The sequence below is a fragment of the Pinus tabuliformis genome, chromosome 6 (genome assembly GCF_031772625.1).
Source record: "Pinus tabuliformis cultivar Carrire ecotype Pingquan chromosome 6, CPIR1, whole genome shotgun sequence".
Taxonomy (NCBI): domain Eukaryota; kingdom Viridiplantae; phylum Streptophyta; class Pinopsida; order Pinales; family Pinaceae; genus Pinus; species Pinus tabuliformis.
Window position 1 is genome coordinate 323392690 of NC_142292.1, and position 20329 is coordinate 323413018.

Here is a 20329-nt window from a genome sequence, read left to right on the forward strand (position 1 = left end):
GCATGAAGGAAGAGCAAAGCTACAAGTTCCGAGTAGATCCATTGGTAGAGAAGTAGTTATGGCTATAGAGGCGAAGAGGCAACAACACGACAAGTGAATCACACAAAGGCAGAGGGAGAAGAGAAGAATGAAGGAAGCAAAGAAGGAGTTGCGTGAGCTGAAGGAGAAACTCCGAAAGGAACAAGAGTTGCACAAAATGGAGAGGGAAGCACAACATAAATAGGTACAACAGGGGGCACAACAAGTGCAAACATATGAAACAATGCCCATAATGGTAGTGGACTCATCAGAACAACTGGTATGAGGCAGACAGGGTGAACCATCACAGGAGAAGGACTTCGCTCGTGAGATAAAGCAAGCACTTCAACAGTTGGATACAGATATGGAGCAACGGGAATTGGAACAAGACATCGACCTTATGCCTCACCACCAAGAGGTCGACTTACCCGTTTCACCACATCCAGAGGATGAGCAAGTCTTAACTGACCAAGGAGGCACTGATATCCTTGGAGATCAACCGGAAGGAGAGATGCACAACATATCATTCGACGAGTCTCAACATAGAGTTGTGTAGTCTCGCAGAGTGTTGACTTCGGATGATCATAGATCTCTTGCACAAGTTGAGGAACAAGTGATCGTGCCTGATGTGCACAAACATCTAACAACCTTGGCTGATGCAACTGGAGTGTATGTCGAAGCCACTAGATCAAGTGTTCGCTTTTGATAGATGAGAATGAATGAATGGGTAAGGAACTATAGACAGACAAGCAAGAAGGAGAGTTGGTGACAACGTCCGCTCGAGCTGAACTGAAGAAGGAAATGCTAGATGAAGTATTGTCCCTGGACACAGTTATGCGAGCATTGTACTCCAAGTTTGGCACTGTATATAAGGCAGTTGTCGATCTCAATGGATGACAGTAGTGATGTGCTAGAAGAGCACGTATCTTGATGAACTTGCATGCTGTTGTTGATTACATGCAAACATGGACGATGAGATACAAGGGAGCCCCACTTCACTTGCCTAAGATGATGAAGGCCAATGCGGTCGAGCTGAAGGCACGTATCTGGAGTTGGATCTGGAACTATGAAGAGCTACTGCAACTCATCACTAGTATGCAGGCTTCCCATGCACATGTATTCAAGAGTATGGATGTTGTGGTGTGCACACATGCAATCCCATATATTGGGACTCTCACCCAGGGGAAGACAAAGGCACAGGTCCGACTAGAGCTTGACTCGTACTTCAATGAGTTGATGCACATTGCCACTAGCCTAGACTTTCCCATCAGTGCAGACATCGTGCACAAGTATGTTTCCGGTCCGGCTGCATTGAAGACAATGATGCGCATGCTTACAATTGAGTTGGATAGAGGAGCCTGAGCAGTGTACCCAAATGCTATGTAGGCAAGAGTCAGGTTCCAGAAAGATGTCACCTTAGAGCACATGGACACCATCGCAGACTATCGATCTTCGCCAGTGTGTTACTATTGAACAATGCGAGGATGTTGAGGAGTTGGACTTCCATGGTTGTCTAAGTCATAGTGATGTCTAGAATGGCTTGCGCAAGCCATTTCTCTCACATGGGTACATGTGAATTGTAATGTAATGTCTTTTCAAGTGTAAGTCAAGTGTCGATAGTTGGATGTAACAGTCATAGAGTAGATGAAAAGTCATGAGGATAGTTGAAATATCACAAAGGGCAATGTCAAGGGCCACCCCACCCTTTCATATAAATAGTCCCTCATAACTCATTGTATAGGCTTTTGGTTAGCCAAGCTTCCGATAAGACTATCTTGGAGAGAGCTTGGACAATATTGCAACGAGCCTTGGCTTCTCCATTGCGGAGAGCTAGTACATCTCTTTGGAGGAGCAATAGTTGTGGCTGTAACGTTCCACTATTGGAACTAGCGGTTGGACATGGATGTATTGTATGACTGGAACTTACACTTCTTAATATAATAATAGCTAGCACGTTTCATGCATATGTTTTATTTTATTCTATGCTACCTAGTTTACTCTAAATTATATATGTATTTGTTTACTTATGCATGCATGTATAGCTATCTATGTATGTATGCATGAATCTTTCTGAAATGTGTTGTTGGTTTAACCATCACTTTGGATTGCTAGCTAACTTGTCTTCCATGTTGTGATGCATCTTTGCTCATGTGTTCCCTTCTTAACTGTGTGCTATCATAGGTTTTCAAGGGGCACACTCATCTCAACCCCCGTGTGTTAGAACCTTTCATGCACCTTCCTTGACTCACCGCAGTTGTCACACCCTTGCTACCAACATAGTTATCTTACTTGCCTCTATGTGAAATCACGGTTAAGGCATTACCATACGACCCACTGCTAGGAATCCTACATTAAACAGTCTTAGGTCTAATTGGGACTTCTTACCGGGGAGATCCCCTAACATGTTGGCGAGTCCATCACCGTCAACATTTCTGGCTCTAGAAGGAGGGCTAGATGACAAGTTGTGTCCTCTTATCTTGTTTTGAACATTTGCATATCTATCATGGATTCTTGCACTCTTCTCCCTCCATGATGTTTTTTCGAATCACGAAGAAGTCACCATCACGAGGGAGTTTTTTGATCACTTGTCCACTTACACTATGATGGTGAAGGCGAAGTGGCCTAGCTTGAGTTATTACATGAATTTATTTCCATGCTTCATGAGGCAGATGGATGTTCTAACGAACAAGCCATCTTGCTTCTTGCATACACACTTTGTGAATCTCCACATCGGTGGCTATGCAACCTACCAGTTGACAACGTGCACTCACTTGAGCACTTTTGTGATCTCATTGAAGACACTTTCCATCATTTTGATCCAGACCATATTGACCAAATTTTTTTTACAACAACAGAAGGCTCCACATGAGTCGACTATGGATTTTTGGCAGCACTTCCGTGTCTTGTAGTTTCAAGCTCCGAAGAGTCAGATAAATTTTTTCTATCTTTGGGACTGGTTCGAGTATTATGTTAAGAAATCTGCTCGTCCCGTTGAGAAGAAGGTTGAAATCAAGCCTCACTTTTCATTCTTCCATGATGGAGCTGCACAATCCTAGACGGATGTAGGTCACTGTCACAAGTGACTGTCCACCATCCCCTCATCAAACAAATCCACCACAACAGAGTGATGTTGAGGATCATGCTCACACACCTATTCAGCTATCACATCCTCCCAACATCACTTTGCTTAATTTTCACACAGATTTGGTTGTGAGTCCATCGAGTTGTCATATGCATTTTGTTCCACAACCTCCATCTTCGCACTCGGTTGTTCCTCCGGATGATACTGTCTTGTGTTCTTCCATTCTGGACTCTACACTTGTTGTGAACAAGGAATAAGCCACTGACGGATTTTGTGTTGGACAACCAACATGCGCTATCATTCATGACGAATATGACTGGGATCTTGAGCATCAACACTCGGCGAAGGATGACTCCCTTCCATCCGAGCCTCCTTTGTTCTTCCCTAACATCTTTAGTGAACCTGCCACCCATGATTTTGCATGTGTATCTTTTTCCACGGATGCACCCATTATTGATCACTCGCAGGATACACCAGATGTTAGTCCATCATTTGACAATGGAGAGGATGAGTTATTCATTGAAAATCCACTTGATTTTTCATTTGCCTTTTCCAGGAAACACAAAGGATGAATTTTTCCGCTTTTCATCTACCCCTATGTTTGATTCATCTGATCATGAGGATGCTGATGAAACCATTGATTTTTCTGATCGTGGTTGTCATGATCAATTTACTCTCGTATTCTATCACAATCATGTTTCTATCGCAGTTGATTTTTCGAAGCCACTGGTCTATGATGATCTATCTGACGGTGAATTCGAGGCACTTTAGCCCAAGCTGATGGTTATGTCAAACCCTCGCTCTCTTGGGGTTAGTCCCACTTCCGATCAGGAAACTGTTCAATCACCCAAGGCTCCTCGTCACTCATCTGTATGCATTGAAGATCGATCTCACACACAGATAATCCTTCCTCCACTCAAACTGCACGATCCTATCGCTCATGCATTGGAGGAATCGTACATTGCAAGCACACATACACGACACAAGTTGTCTTTGTTTCTTTCATTGCTTGCATGTCACAGTCAAGAGTGTGCATATGATTTAAAGCTGCACGCAGTGTCGCACAACACCATGGTAAGTCCACAGACTTCTTGTCATGCACTTCCACTTACTTATGTCCTGTGGGCACTTTCAAACATGAAGTGTGGTTGTCTTCATTGTTATATCTTTCTTTCTTGCTAGTTCGCATAACTGGGTTTCTCACGGACCAAGCCTTCACCAACATGTGTCAACCAATGCACCGGTGGTTGCATTGGAAATATCACTTCACGTGATCAGGCCCATGCACCGTTAGTTTAGGAGTAGGAGTAGTATTTAATTTCAGTCAGTTTTCTTGCATGCTTGTTTGCTTACTTGCTTTGTTTGTTTGTTTGTTTGCTCGCTTGTTTTCTTACTCACTTTGCTCTCACTTTTTCTTTTGCTTTTGCTTTGCTTTGTTGTTTGTTAGTTTGCTTGTTTTTTTCATAGGTTAGTTTCTCATGAAACCATGTATGACTCTTGAAACAAGATGGGTAATGTATAAGAGGCCTTGTGCAACTATCACTACTTGGTTATCTGTCATCTTACCTCTGTATGAAGAAATTGTTACTTTTAGTCCATGATACGTTGAAGGAAAATACGTATTTTTCAAAATGAACCTTGGTGAAAACACAATGCTTGTTCGCTAACTAGTGTCACCTACTCTAGTCGGTTGTTTTTGGGTTAACCCTTGTCAACTCAGTAAAGTAGAGTAAGGTGAGGGGGAAAACCTTAACAGACACATCAAAGGTATAATAAATTATTTCTTTGTAGGAACAATCTCTTCTTCTCTCAATAAGTCAGGATCCATCTTTTGCCACTGAAATGAATAAGTGCTATGCATAGTTACGAAAATGAAAAATTAAAAAGGAAAAAAAAGTTTGAAAAAATTGAAAATGAATAAGGCAAAAGGAGAGAAAGGCTTCCTACGTAGAGAGGTGATGCAAGTAACTCTGCTGGGGTATTGACCAGGCTCGTTGGTAGTGGATCCATGCTTGTGTTCCCATGTGCCTCCACAGAGGTATTGTCCAGGCCTGCTGGCAGCGGAGCAACACCAGAGATGAAACTAAGACTTTGATGACTATACTGCTTGTGCACCAATATACCCCTCAACCTCAATTGAAACAACTGTGTTTCCTTGGATTGGAATGTGTTTCAATCGACCAAGAGCTTGGTGGATGCTACATCTTACAATCAAGCTAGTGTGAAACCAAGATGAATTGAGAACTAAACAATACTTTTAGAGGGGTTAGACTTTTTTTTCACGAACAAGGTCCATTCAAAGAACTGGAGTTATACCAGTGTCTTGCCAAGTGTTGTAGTTGCTACAACCACCCTCAAAGATATTGCCTTAGCTTTGTTTTGGAGCCTCCCTACCAACCTTTCACAACACCTTGTCTTGCTTTGTCAAGTACACAAGCTTCAGTGTTTTTCTTTCACAAATACAACTTGTCGATCAAATATTGATGCATTCCCCTCACAGGCTATTCATCTAGACTTGGTCCAGCTGCAGGCTGAGCAACTCCCCCAAGAAATTGCGCAATTCTAGAGGGAAACCAAACTTCCCTCTAAAAATTGCACAATTTTGTCTGGCAACTTGTTGGGCTCCAGAATTGTGCATTCTTGCTAGTCAAGCTTCACCCAGAAAACTGCATAATCCTTCCCAGCATGGATGATCATCCTAGGAATTGCACAATCTTGGGAAGCAGTTAGTTGCTCTGCCCAGAAATTGCGCAAATCTCTTGGGTAGCTAGCCCAATTCCCATCCAGAAATGCACATTTTCTCCCAACAGTTGAGGAGCCTCATGCATGAGTAGTTGGCTTGACCAGTTCCGCCCGGGACCAAGGAAACTTGACCCGCATGTATGGCTTACTTTTTCCCGGAATAGAAAAAGGCAACATGCCAAAAGCATCCCTTGATTCAGGAAGCTATTTTTAGCAGCTAGAGGTTACATGAAAATATCACTTTAGAAACATTCCTCCAAGTGTCGGATTTTGCTAGATTTATGGTATGCATGTCATGAGCTCAAAATTATTTATTCAACGCATCAAAGCTCATTCTTTCACATCGATCTTGGAGCTCTGACATCCCACAACACATCTAGGACTCTTTGACACATCCGACTTAGCTATTCACGGGTCAGTGGTCTCAACTTGTCTTTTTCAACATTTCTGTTGCTTTTTGTGTTTTCGCTTGTGTGAGTGTTGTTTTCTTGATTTCCTTTAGCGCTTGCTATCGTTTACATGCATACTAGCTTATACTAGCACCGTTTCAATTTTCGTTGCTATCTCATTGCTGTCACATGCATGAAACTATTTTGCTCGAACGATCGTCGATTCGGCGACTTGCTTCACCCACATGCATGTTGATCTGTCTACTAGATCTTTCATTCAATATTTGCATGCATGATCAATCACTTCTTCTTTCACTTAGTGTCTACATGCATTCACTTTCACATTTTCTTTCAGTTGCCCGTCAGCGAGTCTGACTAGCCTTGGCCCGGACTCTGCCTCACCAAGACAAGATTGCACAATCTAGAGAAGGAAGGCTCTGTCCTCCTCTCCAGAAATGCACATTTATGCCTAGGCACTATCCTCTAGGATTTCTTTGCACATTTATGAGGGACAGTGACTGCTGGCCTAGAAAATTGCGCAATGCAGTCCTTGAGCCTGCAGTCATTGCCAGCTGGAATTACGCATTGTGTAATCCTAACAGTCAGTAGTCAGTCTGGATTGCACATTGCACAAATCCAGTAGCAATTCTTGCCTCCCAGACAACCCAAACTTCCTTTTGTGTAGTTCTGGCATCCAATCGCCCAACATTCGAGAAGAAATTGTGCAATATTTGCCTATCATTCCCCAGGTATGTGTTATGTCATTCCCCGAATTTGCTTTGGTTTTCGCTGACAAGTTTCTTTCCATGCATGTCACTTTGTCTCTAGATCTTTTAGGTGTTCATTTGCCTCTTAGCAGTACAAGATCAATGGCCTCCAAGAGAGCAGGATCAAACGACACCGATGGAAGTGCAATTGGAGCAGCAGTTGAACAGGTGTCCGCATGTCTACCAATCTATGAAGATACCAAGTTGTTTCTAGACAAGGACATCAAGCTGAAATGGAAAGAGGTCAATGAAGCATTTACAGGCACTTTTAGGGAAGATCTCGAAGAACGCCAGGTGTATGTGAAGATTCACAAGTCCGGCTTGTACTGGATTTCACGCAGATACCTTGCGTTCCCATGCACATACATGATACACTGGATCGTCTCACACACTGATCCTGAGACGATGACTTTGAGTAGTGTTAGTGGGAAAAATATTGCAACCTTCTGGGCATAGGATTGTGATGACATGTATTAGATGTCGAAGCCCGTGACTATCATGGAGACTCCCTTATCTAGCAGTAGTACCAAATCCAGAGATATTCTTAAGAACTGGGTAAAGGAGTTGGCTAGATTCAGGATGACACCCAACCAAATCTACAAGATGAAGATAATGCAGAAGGCGTATCAATACTTGGTCATATTTTCATGTTTATTGTATGGCAAAGAAAGCATGGAAAACTTCCCACAAAGTTGGATGATCGCGTTGGGCCAGCTGGCTAGAGAGGGAAAACCATGTAACAAGTCTGACATGTTGGATCATTAGCTAAAGGAATAGGTAACGAAGGCTCGACATCATGCACAAGTATGTTGTTGATCCGGCCGCATTGAAGACAATGATGCACATGCTTACAAACAAGTTAGACAGAGGAGTCCGAGCAATGTACTTGGATGCTATGGAGGCAAGAGTTAGGTTCCAGAAAGATGTCACCTTAGAGCACATGGACACCATTGCGGACTATCGATCTTAGCATCAGTACGTTACTGTTGAATAATGCGAGGAGTTTGAGGAGTTGGACTTCCATGGTTGTCTAAGTCATAGTGATGTCTAGCATGGCTTGCTCAAGCCATTTGTCTCACATGGGTACATGTGCGTTGTAATGTAATGTCTTTTCAAGTGTAATTCAAGTGTTCATAGTTGGATGTAACAATCATAGAGTAGATGAAGAGTCACGAGGGTAGTTGAACTATCACAAAGAGGAATGTCAAGGGCCACCCCACCCTTTGCTATAAATAGTTCCTCATAACTCATTGTATAGGATTTTGGTCAGCCAAGCTTCTGATAAGAATATCTTGGAGAGAGCTTGGATGATATTCTAATGAGTGTTGGCTTCTCCACTGAGCAGAGCTAGTACATCTCTTTGGAGGAGCAGGCAGTTGTGGTTGTAGCGTTCCGCTATTGGAACTAGTGACTGGAACTTACAATTCTTAATATAATAAGAGCCAACACGTTTCATGCATATGTTGTATTATATTCTATGCTACCTAGCTTACTCTAAATGATATATGTGTATGTTTACTTACACATGCATGTATAGCTATGTATGTATGTATGTATGAACCTTTCTAAAATGAGTTGTTGGTTTAACCATCACTTTGGATTGCTAAATAACTTGTCTTCCATGTTGTGATACATCTTTGCTCAGGTGTTCCCTTCTTAATTGTGTGCTATCACAAGTTTCTAAGGGGCACACTCATGTCAACCCTCGTGTGTTAGAACCTCTCATGCACCTTCCTTGACTCACCGTAGCTATCACACCCTTGCTACCAATAGAGTTATCTTACTTGCCTCTGTGCGAAATCATGGTCAAGGCATTACCGTATGACCCACTGCTGGGACTCCTACAACAAAAGTTTTGAGGTCTAATTGGGACTTATTACAAGGGAGATCCCCTAACATGTTGGCAGGTCCAGCATTGTCAACAGACAGAAGATGGGCATGAAGTTGAAGAGGTATACAACATTTGATCCACAAAAAAATGGACAAACAAAATTAGTCAACAAGACTTTGCTATAAATTTTGAGGGGTTACAGTTAGAAGAATCCAAAGTATTTGGATGAAAATCTAGCATATACAAAACACTCTTATAACTGAGTAGTCCACACTTTTATTGTTAAGTCCCCATTTGAAACTTGTTTTATATATTTTCCACCTCCACCTTTGCATATCGCGTATGGGAATAAAGGGGGATTGAGGGAGGATCTTATAAGGGATGCCTTAAGGGCATACAAATTTGTTGAGAAGTTTATGAAAATCCATTTATAAGTATAAGAGACACTCTAGAAGTCTTAGGAAAAACACTGTTGAAAATGCAACAAGAAAATCCTAATTTAATTTTGCCCAAATTAATTAGGAGAAATTTCAATTTCAATTTCATAAAAATACTTGGAGGTAGTTAATTGAGGTGACATGGCTTTGTCACTCAGTTAATCCAAGTTAGAGACGCTTGAGTTATGTTTAGTTATGCTTGATTTCTAATTTCTAGCAATTAGGTTAAGTTAATTTGAGTTATTATGAGTTTAACTAGTTCTAATTGATTAAGAACTAGTGGAGGGTCCCACAGTGGGGTGTATCTTCAGCTGATCTTTCAATTAAATCATCAATCAACCTAGAATAATTGATGCATGTAGATAACTCGAGTTACCTAGTTGAGATTGGAGTTCAAGGGTAGTGTACTATCAATTGTATAATTTTCCAGGTTATACAAGTGGTGCATGCAGTTAGAGTAAGACCTAAAGGAATTGCACAATTCCCAATGATCAATTTCCCTAATTAATAGGGAGCTAATTCTTTATTGAACAACGCAAGGAAATAGGAGCTTAGGTAGACAGAAAATAGGCTAAGTATTGGCCAGGGTCAACCTGTGAAGTAGTGAGATAGATTATACTAGTGAAGGGGTTGATCAGGCTTGAGCAAGCATTGTATTTCTTCTCTATTTTCTGGTTAATGAAATATAGATAGGAAGGGGTTTTGAGTTGTTTCTTTCCCCTAGATAAAATTCTGAGTATGTGTGTTGAATCTTGTCTCATGTTTATGTTGTGATTTCCTAATCAATTAATTGCCTTTCGATGATGAGTAAAGTAGATTCAAGCCTTTTGTTTTAGTAAATTACATAAGAAGTTTCAATCTACAAGTAATTTATACATGGTATCAGAGCAGGGATCACAATAAACAAGAGACTTAAGTTGTATTTCTAGGTGGATCAAATTTTCAGGATCAATTCTTCAGAGCTATTAGGGTGGATTTCTATGGAGTAAGACTCGAGTATTCCCTTGAGGGTAGCTTGAATTATGTTTCTTGGAAGGATAGGATGGAGGAAGTGTTGGAAGATAATGTGTTGAAGGAATTCATAGATAATGATATCCTCAAGCCTCCAACATTTGATGCTCAAGATCTAGCAGAATGGAAGAACTGTGTAGCAATGGCGAGGAGGATCATATTGGAGGGAGTTTGAGGCCATATTGTCTCGAATATCCATAAGAAAGAGACTCCATATGTAATGTGGAAAGAATTTACAAATCTATTCTAGAACAATAATGGCCACATGAAGCTGGAACTCAAGGACAAGCTTCAAACTATCAAGATGCAGAAGGGCGACACAATTCCACAAAAACCTCAGCAGGTTCACACAATGTTGTGATGAACTTGGTCCAATTGGAGTTACTGTAGCAGAAGATGATCTGGTAAGCGTAGGAATTCTAGGCGTTCCCAAGAGTTGGCACAACTACTAGGATTCAGTAAATGGGAGGGAGAAGCTACCAAACTGGGAAAGATTGTGGTCAAATTTGGTACAAGAAGAGATAAGGTGGATTATTAGAGATGGAACCTCATCCAAGTGTGATGATGAGGAGAATTGTGCCTTGGATGGAAAGGAAAAGAAAGAGAAAGGGAAGAAATCCCAATCCAAAGGGGATTCCAGTTAGGGTAGCAAGAAGAAATAATTGTCAAAGTTCAAGTTCTTTCACTGCCATGAGCTGGGACACTATGCCACGAAGTGTCCACACAAGAAGGCTGGAAAGAAGCCACAAATAATCCCTCAGGAGGAGCAGCAGGTGAAGCTTTGGTTTCCCAATTCGAATTGGACTTCACCCTCATTGCATGCATGGCAAGCACAATGATGGGTAGTGTGTGGTATCTGGACAATGCGGCTTCATTCCATATGACAAACAACAAATAATTCTTCAGTGACTTGGAGGAGAAGGATCTCTAGATGCACATCGAGATGCGAGATGATGGAAGGTATAATGTGACCAGTATTGGTACAATTACTTTTTAGAGGGAGTCTGGTTCCCCTCTCAGGCTCAAGGATGTAATGTATGTATCGGGTCTAAAGAAGAATCTGGTTTTGATAGCGGTATTGGAAAACCATGGCTACGATACGATATTCAACAAAGGGAAGGATTTCCTGCGACATAACGCCATGGGACAAGTGAAGAAGATTGGGGTTCGAGAAAACAATCTCTACAAATTAGATGTTAGAGATTGTACAACATTGAGCACAAAATCAAATAAGGTGAAGAGCTAATACCTCAGTGAATTATGGCATAGGAAACTTGGCCATTTGCACCATGGCACTTTGAAGATCATGTAACAGATTTCTACAGGCCTTCCCAAAGGTGCACTAGAGTAGTGGGATACATGAAAAGGGTGTACACTAAGGAAGTACACAGAATCCACTTTCAATAATCGAGACAATAAGGTGCAAGCAGTCCTCGAAAGGATTCACTCAGATGTGTGTGGACCTTTCTCGACACCCTCGAAGAGCAAGCACAGGTATTATGTGATATTTGTAGATTGTTTCTCACAGAGGTGTTGGATTTTATTAATGCAGAAGAAAGATCAGAAATTCTTCAAATTTGTTGAGTTTAAAGAACTTGTTGAGAAAGAGACTGATAGGAAAGTGAAGGCTCTTAGGAGCGATAACGACGGAGAATATGTGTCGAATGAGTTTAATAAATTCTATGAAAAAGAAGGAATTTTACGGGAGCTGACAACACCTCATAACCCACAACAAAATGGGGTGGATGAGAGGAAGAACATAAGTATTGTGGGGGCTACACTAGTGATGTTGCATGACTAGAGCATACCACTGCACTTGTGGTTGAAGCATGAAACCTAGCCGTTTATTTGCAGAACAAGAGTCCTCACAAGCTTCTTGGCATGAGTACACCAGAGGAAGGTTTTTGAGGGAAGAAACTAGATGTGTCACACTTTAGGATCTTTTGATAATTAATTTACTATCATGTTTCCAAGGATGCAAGGAAAAATATTGAGCCTACAGTTGAGTTGGGAACATTTGTGGGGTACACAGAAACACCTCACAACTTTTGAGTGTAATTTCCATCTCTCAATATGAATATGGTTAGAAGAGATGTAAAATTTGATGAGGAGAAGGCAATGAGGTGTTCTCTTGACAAGGAGCTTTAGTTGTAGCCTGATCAAGAGCTTTTGACTCCAAAGGAAGAACCTCAGGAAGTTGTGGAGCAGCCACAAGCATAGGAGCAGAGAGTGGAGACAACCACTCAAGCAGAGACATCCAAAGAAGGAAGGAAGCAAACCAAGGAATCTGAAATATTGTTTCATGATGAAAGAGACAATGTGGGAGCACCCAAATCTCAACGCAGATAGAGGAGGTCATAGATTGGTACAATGGCTACATGCCTCTCATGAATGAGATTGTAGAGAGTGATCCATCCTCATTGGAGGAAGCAGTGTAGAAACCATTATGGATTAATGATATCATAGAGGAATATGATTCCATCATTAGAAATAGTATTTTGGAGGTGGTGCCAATACCAACAGACAAGTCAGTGGTGAGTTATAGATGTCTTTACAAGGTAAATCATGCAACAGGTGCTAGCATAGAGAAGCATATGGCCATATTTGTGGCCAGATGGTTCTCTCAGGTGGAGGGAATTGACTATGAGGAGTCCTTTGCTCCAGTAGCAAGGTACTCATCCATTCGGTCAATTCTAGCACTATCAGCGCAGATGGGGTAGAAGATCCATCGAATGAATGTGAAGACAATATTCCCCAATGGAGTGATTAAGGAAGAGGTGTACATTGAGAAACCGAAAGGATTTTATACCTTCGAGAAATATTCGCATGTGTGCAGACTTAAGTGAGCATTGTATCAATTGAAACAAGCACCCCGTGCTTGATACACCAAGATCAACAACTATCTCACCAGGTTGGGCTTCACCAAAAGTGAAGAAGATGAAAACCTTTAAAATATTGTTGTTGAAGGTAAATTATTGATTATAGTATTATATGTCGATGATTTAATTCTAAACAGTGATGAGAAGCTGATCATTTCTTGCAAAGAGGATCTTGCAAGAGAATTCGAAATGAAGGACATGGGGCTCATGAATTATCTCATTGGTTTGGAAGTATGGCAAGGAGATAAGGATTTTTTTGTCTCTCAGGGAAAGTATGCCAATGAGATACTGAAAAATTTCCACATGGATAAGATCAAACCCATGGAGACTCCTCTAGCAGGGAATTAGAGGAAGGAAGACGCTACTTTAAGTGAAGTAGTAGAGGCTACCATTTACAGGAAGCTTGTTGGTTCACTTATGTATTTGGTGAACACACGATTGGACATGCGTTATGAAGTTAACCAACTTAGTCAAATAATGGTTAAGACAAGAAAAATGTATTGGAAGACAGCTAAGCATGTGTTTAGATACCTAAGAGGCACCACTCAGTTTGGTCTTTGGTACAAACAGACCAAGACTTCACATATGCAGATTGGGTGGGGAGTCCATTAGATAGGAAGAGAACATTAGGAGGAATTTCCAGTGTTGGGTCAGCAACATTTTCTTGGTATAACAAGAAACAAAGATTTGTTGCACTCAGCTTAGCAGAATCGTAGTACATGGCTACAAGTCAAGGAACATGTGAGTCTATCTGATGAAAAAAATTCTTGCTGGGTTATTTGGTTAGAAGATGGATCATACTGTGATTTACTGTGACAATCATAGTTGTATCAAATTCTATGAGAATCCAATATTTCATGATCAATCCAAGCATATCGATATCCAGTATCACCATCTACAAGATTGTGTGCAGAGGAAGATCAGGTTGTTGGAATACATTCCTACAAAGGAACATGATGCAAAAATTTTGACAAAGGCATTGTCAAGAGGCAAATTTGAGTTTAATAGAGGCAGTATTGGGGTATCATACAAACCCTTTTTTTCTGAGAGGGAGTGTTGAAAATGCAGCAAAAAACTTCTAATTTAATTTTGCCCAAATTAATTAGGATAAATTCAAATTTCAATTTCATAAAAATACTTGGAGGTAGTTAACCGAGGTGACATGGCCTTGTCACTCAGTTAACTCAGTTAATTTGAGTTGGAGACACTTGATGTAAGAACCCGAATCCTATTATTAGAGCCTTTATTTCGTTATACACTAACATATCTATTTTTCTGTTAATTTATAAATAACAAAGGAGCTTGCTGACCTTTTCACATAGCTTTAAACATTTAACATTTTATCATTTTATCATAAGCAACATAAATTAAGGTGAGCATTCCATTGATATCAACTTAACAAGAGTAGTCCATGGAAAAATACCTGTTCCGGCGGTTGATGACGATACCTTTGTCTGATAGCTCCAGCTGAACGCTCCTTCTGGCTGACCCAACCGGATTTACCTCCCAGCCAACTAGGAAATAGATTCCTAGCCCAGGAAACCTCCACAGGTTCCCTAGCCCTCCGTGCCCAAGTCCAACCAGATATAGTGTGTCCTCAAGAAGAATGTGCAAAACTAGATAATGATACTTTCCTCCTCTCAAACCCAAGAAACCTCCACAGGTTTCCAAGGTCTCCCAAAAATCATAACAAGGCCAAACAATCACAACCAACCCCCACAATCCTAAGCAAAACTCCAACTCCCCCTCTTCTTCCTTCCCCCTTCCCTTTTATACCCTCTTTCCTCAACCACCTCTCATTAATGTCATTAACTCTCACCCATCCTTGGTTGACTTCTCTTCCAAGCTAGAGTACATTTGGAATTGTGATATGAATTTAAAATTGAGAATTTAATGGGGAAGTACATTTGGGAATGTGAAGTGTAATTACATGGGGAGGACCATGTCTCCTCCTTAGTAAATGTGAGGGTACATTGGGGAATGTGAAATGAATAAATATATATTGATGATAAGATGGAGAGGACTTTGTCTTCTCCTTATTAAATGTGAGGGTACCTTGGGGTGTGTGAATGAATAAATATATTTTGAATTAATGGAAGGAGACCATATCCTACACAATATTCAAATTGAGAAGGTAAGTGGGGAATTTGAATAATGGAAATCATAAATTTATTTTAGACCAATATTCCTCAATATTTTCAGATAATGTAAATATTAACACAATTTGTAGGATAAGATTTAAGTGGGGCATTACATACACCCCTCCTTCAGAAAACTTCGTCCCGAAGTTAGAATGAAAAGATACAAGGAGTTTGAAAGCATAGCAAACCAGAGAGAGTTATAGCATTAAAATTTGATAAGTCAGACAATGACATTACTTCCCATCAAGAGTCTCCAACTGATCTATTTCCTCCTATCCATCTTGACCTACTTCCGTTCCCACCCTATCCATCCTCTGCTGCTCTATCAGTGGCAACGACCATACTAACCACTGATAAAACCGACATGGTGGAAGCGTCGAATACCTCGACCGAACTTTCCCCAGCAGGCATCTGGCAATCGTCATCACACGTCTAGGGGGAGCGTTCAGCTGTCCTCCCCACGATTCCAGGTTTCGGAGGATACACGGTGGGAAACACCTCCACCCCTCCTTCAGAGCACGGAGCACACTACAGAGCTGGTTGGACTTGTCATCGAATAATCCAGTCAGGTCATCTTGCCACCTGTCATTTGCATTTTACTCATGTCATAAGAGTGCACATCAAGTGGATACCAAATGTAATAGAACAATGTACATCGTACCTTTCCTCATTGGTCGTCTCGACCTTCCTCAATGGAATAGTAGATCTTGGTTATCATATGGTTCTTTCCAACCTGTAGTTTAGTTCTCATCCATGCATATATACAACCACAAAATGGATATAGATACATGATCTTAAACATCATGTTTATTAAGCCCAGTGTCCACGTGTCAATTTTTGTTGTTCATACTGGAAATAAATCTTACATCAGATAGATCATAATTTCACTAAGTCATTGATTAGATAAATCATATCTATATAAGCCTATACAATGCAACAATAACTCTGACAAGTCATGCATTAGATAAATTGTAACCAAGTAAGTCACACATCTGGTCATACATCCAACATTTCCATCATCAATACCAAATCCATCAATTGATTTTCACGTGTCCAACTAAATGTGTATAATGTTCATAAACAACAACATGGAACTGCAAAATAGAATCTTAACATAGGTGGCTATCTACGTTAAAAGGGGCATCATAAATGCTCATGTGACATCCTTGTGGAACCCTTCAATAACAATTAGAGTTGAAATAGATTCAACTATCTATCATGGAAAATAGCATTTGAACCCAGATATCCTCTAAGGTGGTACCAAACCAAAATAATGGCAAGCAACAGATTAGTGCACTATCAATTTCACTAGAAGGTGTTAGTATAAGTTTTATGCATATAATTTCTTTAAAACCTTAGTGAGTATAAAAGTCCCACTCTTCCAATTTGATGGTTTTTCATCTTCCAAACCCATTTAGTTAATCTTGGAAATAAACGACTCAAAACTTCAGAAACTATTTCCAACATGATTTTCATACTTTATTTTTTTGTAAATTGAGAGAAATGTCCTCTAAATGCCAAAAGGTTCAAATTTATTATATATTTAATCATTGTTTACTAGTACTAATACAATTTCATGATATATAATGCAGCTCACAATATGACCAGACAATGAGAAATAATTAAATGAATGGAATAATTGCCTTCGCCCTGCTGCTATTAGTACTTCCCTTCCAAATGGCACTGTATCTCTAAAGGTGCCTACTCCTTTCACAAGTGGCCAGTGACCACAAAAGTTGTGAAGAAAGTTGAGGGTCCTTTTATCCAAAACTAGAGACACATTATTTTTCACGGCTTCTTATTTATTTATTTATTTAGGGTAAGAGTGTGTTCTAATATTTTCACTGGTCTTTTATTGACTAAATAAGCTTCCATTTTAAAATCCCAAATCTTTAGACGGTTCCTCAAATCAGCATTTGTTTCCAACCATCATAAAACTGTGATTTCCCAACAATATGGCACAATTGGATGGGTCTTTGAAAGAGTTTTAATCATTTGCAAGCTGAGGAAAGCTTTCTTTATCTTGCTTCCAGTGTTACCTAGGAGTTGTTTTTGCACTCCCACATTTTATTCACAGGGCATGTATCATTTTGTGGACATTAATTTACTTATCTTATCTTATCTGCAATCTGGCCAAATATAATACAAAGACAAAATCTTGACAAACTAGAAGAGTTTTACAATCATACCTTAGGGCACTTTCATTGCTGCTGTATATGTGTGTTGCAGACAGCAAGGAAAACAGATAAGTCTCGGCCCATGAAAGCTCTTATATTAAATATATGAAACATATCTGTGTTGAACAACCATTGAGATAATCATACAAATTCTAACCTTTATTATAATGCATATGTGCCATAATATGCAATTAAACTATGGAAACAGAGTGTTTGCGTCTCAACCACAAAGAATGTCAAACAAGTGGCTATCATCAGTCATTGGTGGTGGTAGCAGTGAAAAATGATTAGTGCTGTAAATTGATTGTGCATGCACTGATTGCTTCACAGTTGGACAGTTGCCGTAAACACGGAAACAACTTGCTAATTCAGGGTAATTAAGGGTTAGACCCACTCCACATGCAACCCCCTTGAGAAAATGAATATTCAATATACGTTCACACTCTCCTGGAATTTCATACTTGCAAGTATACCTTACTCCATGTCAGGACTCATCACGAACCACCATTACTTTATACTATGTATCCATAAAATTCTGCCATTTTATTATTGCTTTTAGTGGCAACTAAAGACATAGCTAATATAGCGAAACCAGCATAAATATTAAAAATGCAAATATCCATTAACTACATAATTAATTTCATCAGAAACACTCAATTAGTGAAGCATAATAATGGAACAACGTATCTAATGTCATAGCAAGAATTGCATGTATATAGTAGGGAAGGAGGAGCTTTCCAAAATTTTCAATCTGGCACTAAAATTCTTGGGTCTGTCAACAATAACTTATGTTCTTGCTCATCTTCCATAAGTTATGACGATTTGGATGCCATGAAGTGAACAGATCATGCCAATGTCGATTAATTTTATAGTCTCAGGGAAGTTGTTTGACATTGAGCCAATAACATGTTCAGATCAAGACATAATGGGTGGTCAGGCCAATTGGTGGTCCATGGAGTCATGGCTCTACTCATTTAATCAATGTACATTGTTCCTTCCATCGCTGATTACACTAAGAGCTATTAAAGTGTTACCTGGCAAATGGTTTGGAAGTTTGAAATAATATCTCTTCTAGTCCAGCTAGAAACCCAAATTTACCTGCAGCTCAGGTCATCAATATGGAAAAAGTATCCTGTTTTTTTTTTTTTTGTGAAGTGTCACCATCCTCCTTGACTACAAGTGAAAGACTATGTCTAATTCCATTCTATGAGGAAATTAAGCAGAGTCGAATTGATTCTAAATATGATTCGATCCTAAGTCAAACTCATCAATTTGAGTTGCAATGAGGACTCAAACTCCCAAGTCAAACATGAGTTAGGTTGACTTGACAATTCTAATTCAAATCGACTTATTATGTCCAAAATCCATATTGTTCTGTAGTATGTACCATCATATGTACTTTGAAATGCATTAGAATTGAAAACTTGCATTATATGTTAAATGGGAACCTCAACAACTAAGGATGCACAAGTTCTCGTTGCATCCCTTCGATCTGCATACTCTGCAACTCCTACCAAGTTGAAGATCATCGATCTGTATGTGGTCTATGCAGTTCTCACGGCAGTTGTGCAGGTTGTCTACATGGCAATAGTTGGATCATTTCCTTTCAATGCTTTTCTTTCAGGAGTTCTATCCTGCACGGGGTCAGCTGTGCTTGTAGTTTGTTTGCAGATGCAAGTCAACGAAGAAAACAAGGGATTCAAGGATCTTCCTCCTGAAAGAGCATTTGAAGATTTTGTTTTGTGCAATTTTTCACTTCACTTGGTGATAATGAACTTCCTAGATTAGTGGATAAGGACATGCAGAATTGGAATGAGAGGGTACCCATCACAAAGCAACAACATTATAGGGGCCTGATTCCTATTTTTCTGTTATTATAGCTACTGTTCTATATTGTTTTATGAAGTTTCTTTGTCAATATGATCTAATAATTATGCATATATGAAAATTATTTATGTAGGGTCTGCGTGTCACTCATTTTCTTTTCCCAATTTTCTCAAGCTGCAACATGATACACTGGCGTTTATGCAGGTTGATAACCTAGCTGTAATTCTACCTCGATACAGTGATATTATAAGATTTATAACCTAGATCAATTTAGTGTGGAATTGTCATTTTGTTCTTGATACATGTTTACATGTCTGTTGTTAATTTTTCTAACAGTTTCCGTTTTACTGCTTCTTTGTAACTGCAGGTTCTTTCCACGCCTCTGATCAAGTGGTTTAGTGTTTCTGTGCATGCAGAGGTATCAAGTGACATGAGTCACCAAATGCTGATGCTAGAAAAGATTTGGCACCCAATCCTGACTCTCTACAGAATTGCTACCCACTGATATCATTTGATTCAAGTCTTGTAAACCAACAATCACCTTTGCTAGTTTCAGCTAATGTGAATGGGTGCCCAATATTTCTGCTTGCAGAAATTGGGGCTTATGTGATAACCAGAAGAAATATGGATACTGTTAATTTATGTGGTTCCTCTGACCTTAGTGAGGCTCCACGATTTCCTCTTGTAGCGATACAAATTAACATGATGACATCAAGACAGTTATATCAATGCAATAATTTAGATTTTCCCAATGTCAAATTTAGCTCTTCAAGCAACCGAAATCAAAATTCTGTAGCAATTTCAAGCATTTCATACATGGATAGTGAATATTCAACTTCAACTCAGTGAAAATGGATGAAAGATGAGAAGAATGAAAATGGATGAAAGATGAGAAGAACAAAATATTTGTCCCCTATGACAGCAAGAACCGTGTAGTGCTAATCACCGGTTGAAAGGGTTGGAAGGAGATATTTAAATATAGTTATAAGTCTTTTGACAAATTTTTTTTTTTTTTTTTTTGGGTGACT

At 39.8% G+C, this 20329-nt stretch overlaps 1 pseudogene; it reads left to right on the forward strand.

Annotated features, from left to right (window-relative positions):
* Window positions 1-18914: 18914 nt before the first annotated feature.
* LOC149258604 (dolichyl-diphosphooligosaccharide--protein glycosyltransferase subunit DAD1 pseudogene) lies at window positions 18915-19262 on the forward strand (annotated as a pseudogene).
* Window positions 19263-20329: the final 1067 nt, after the last annotated feature.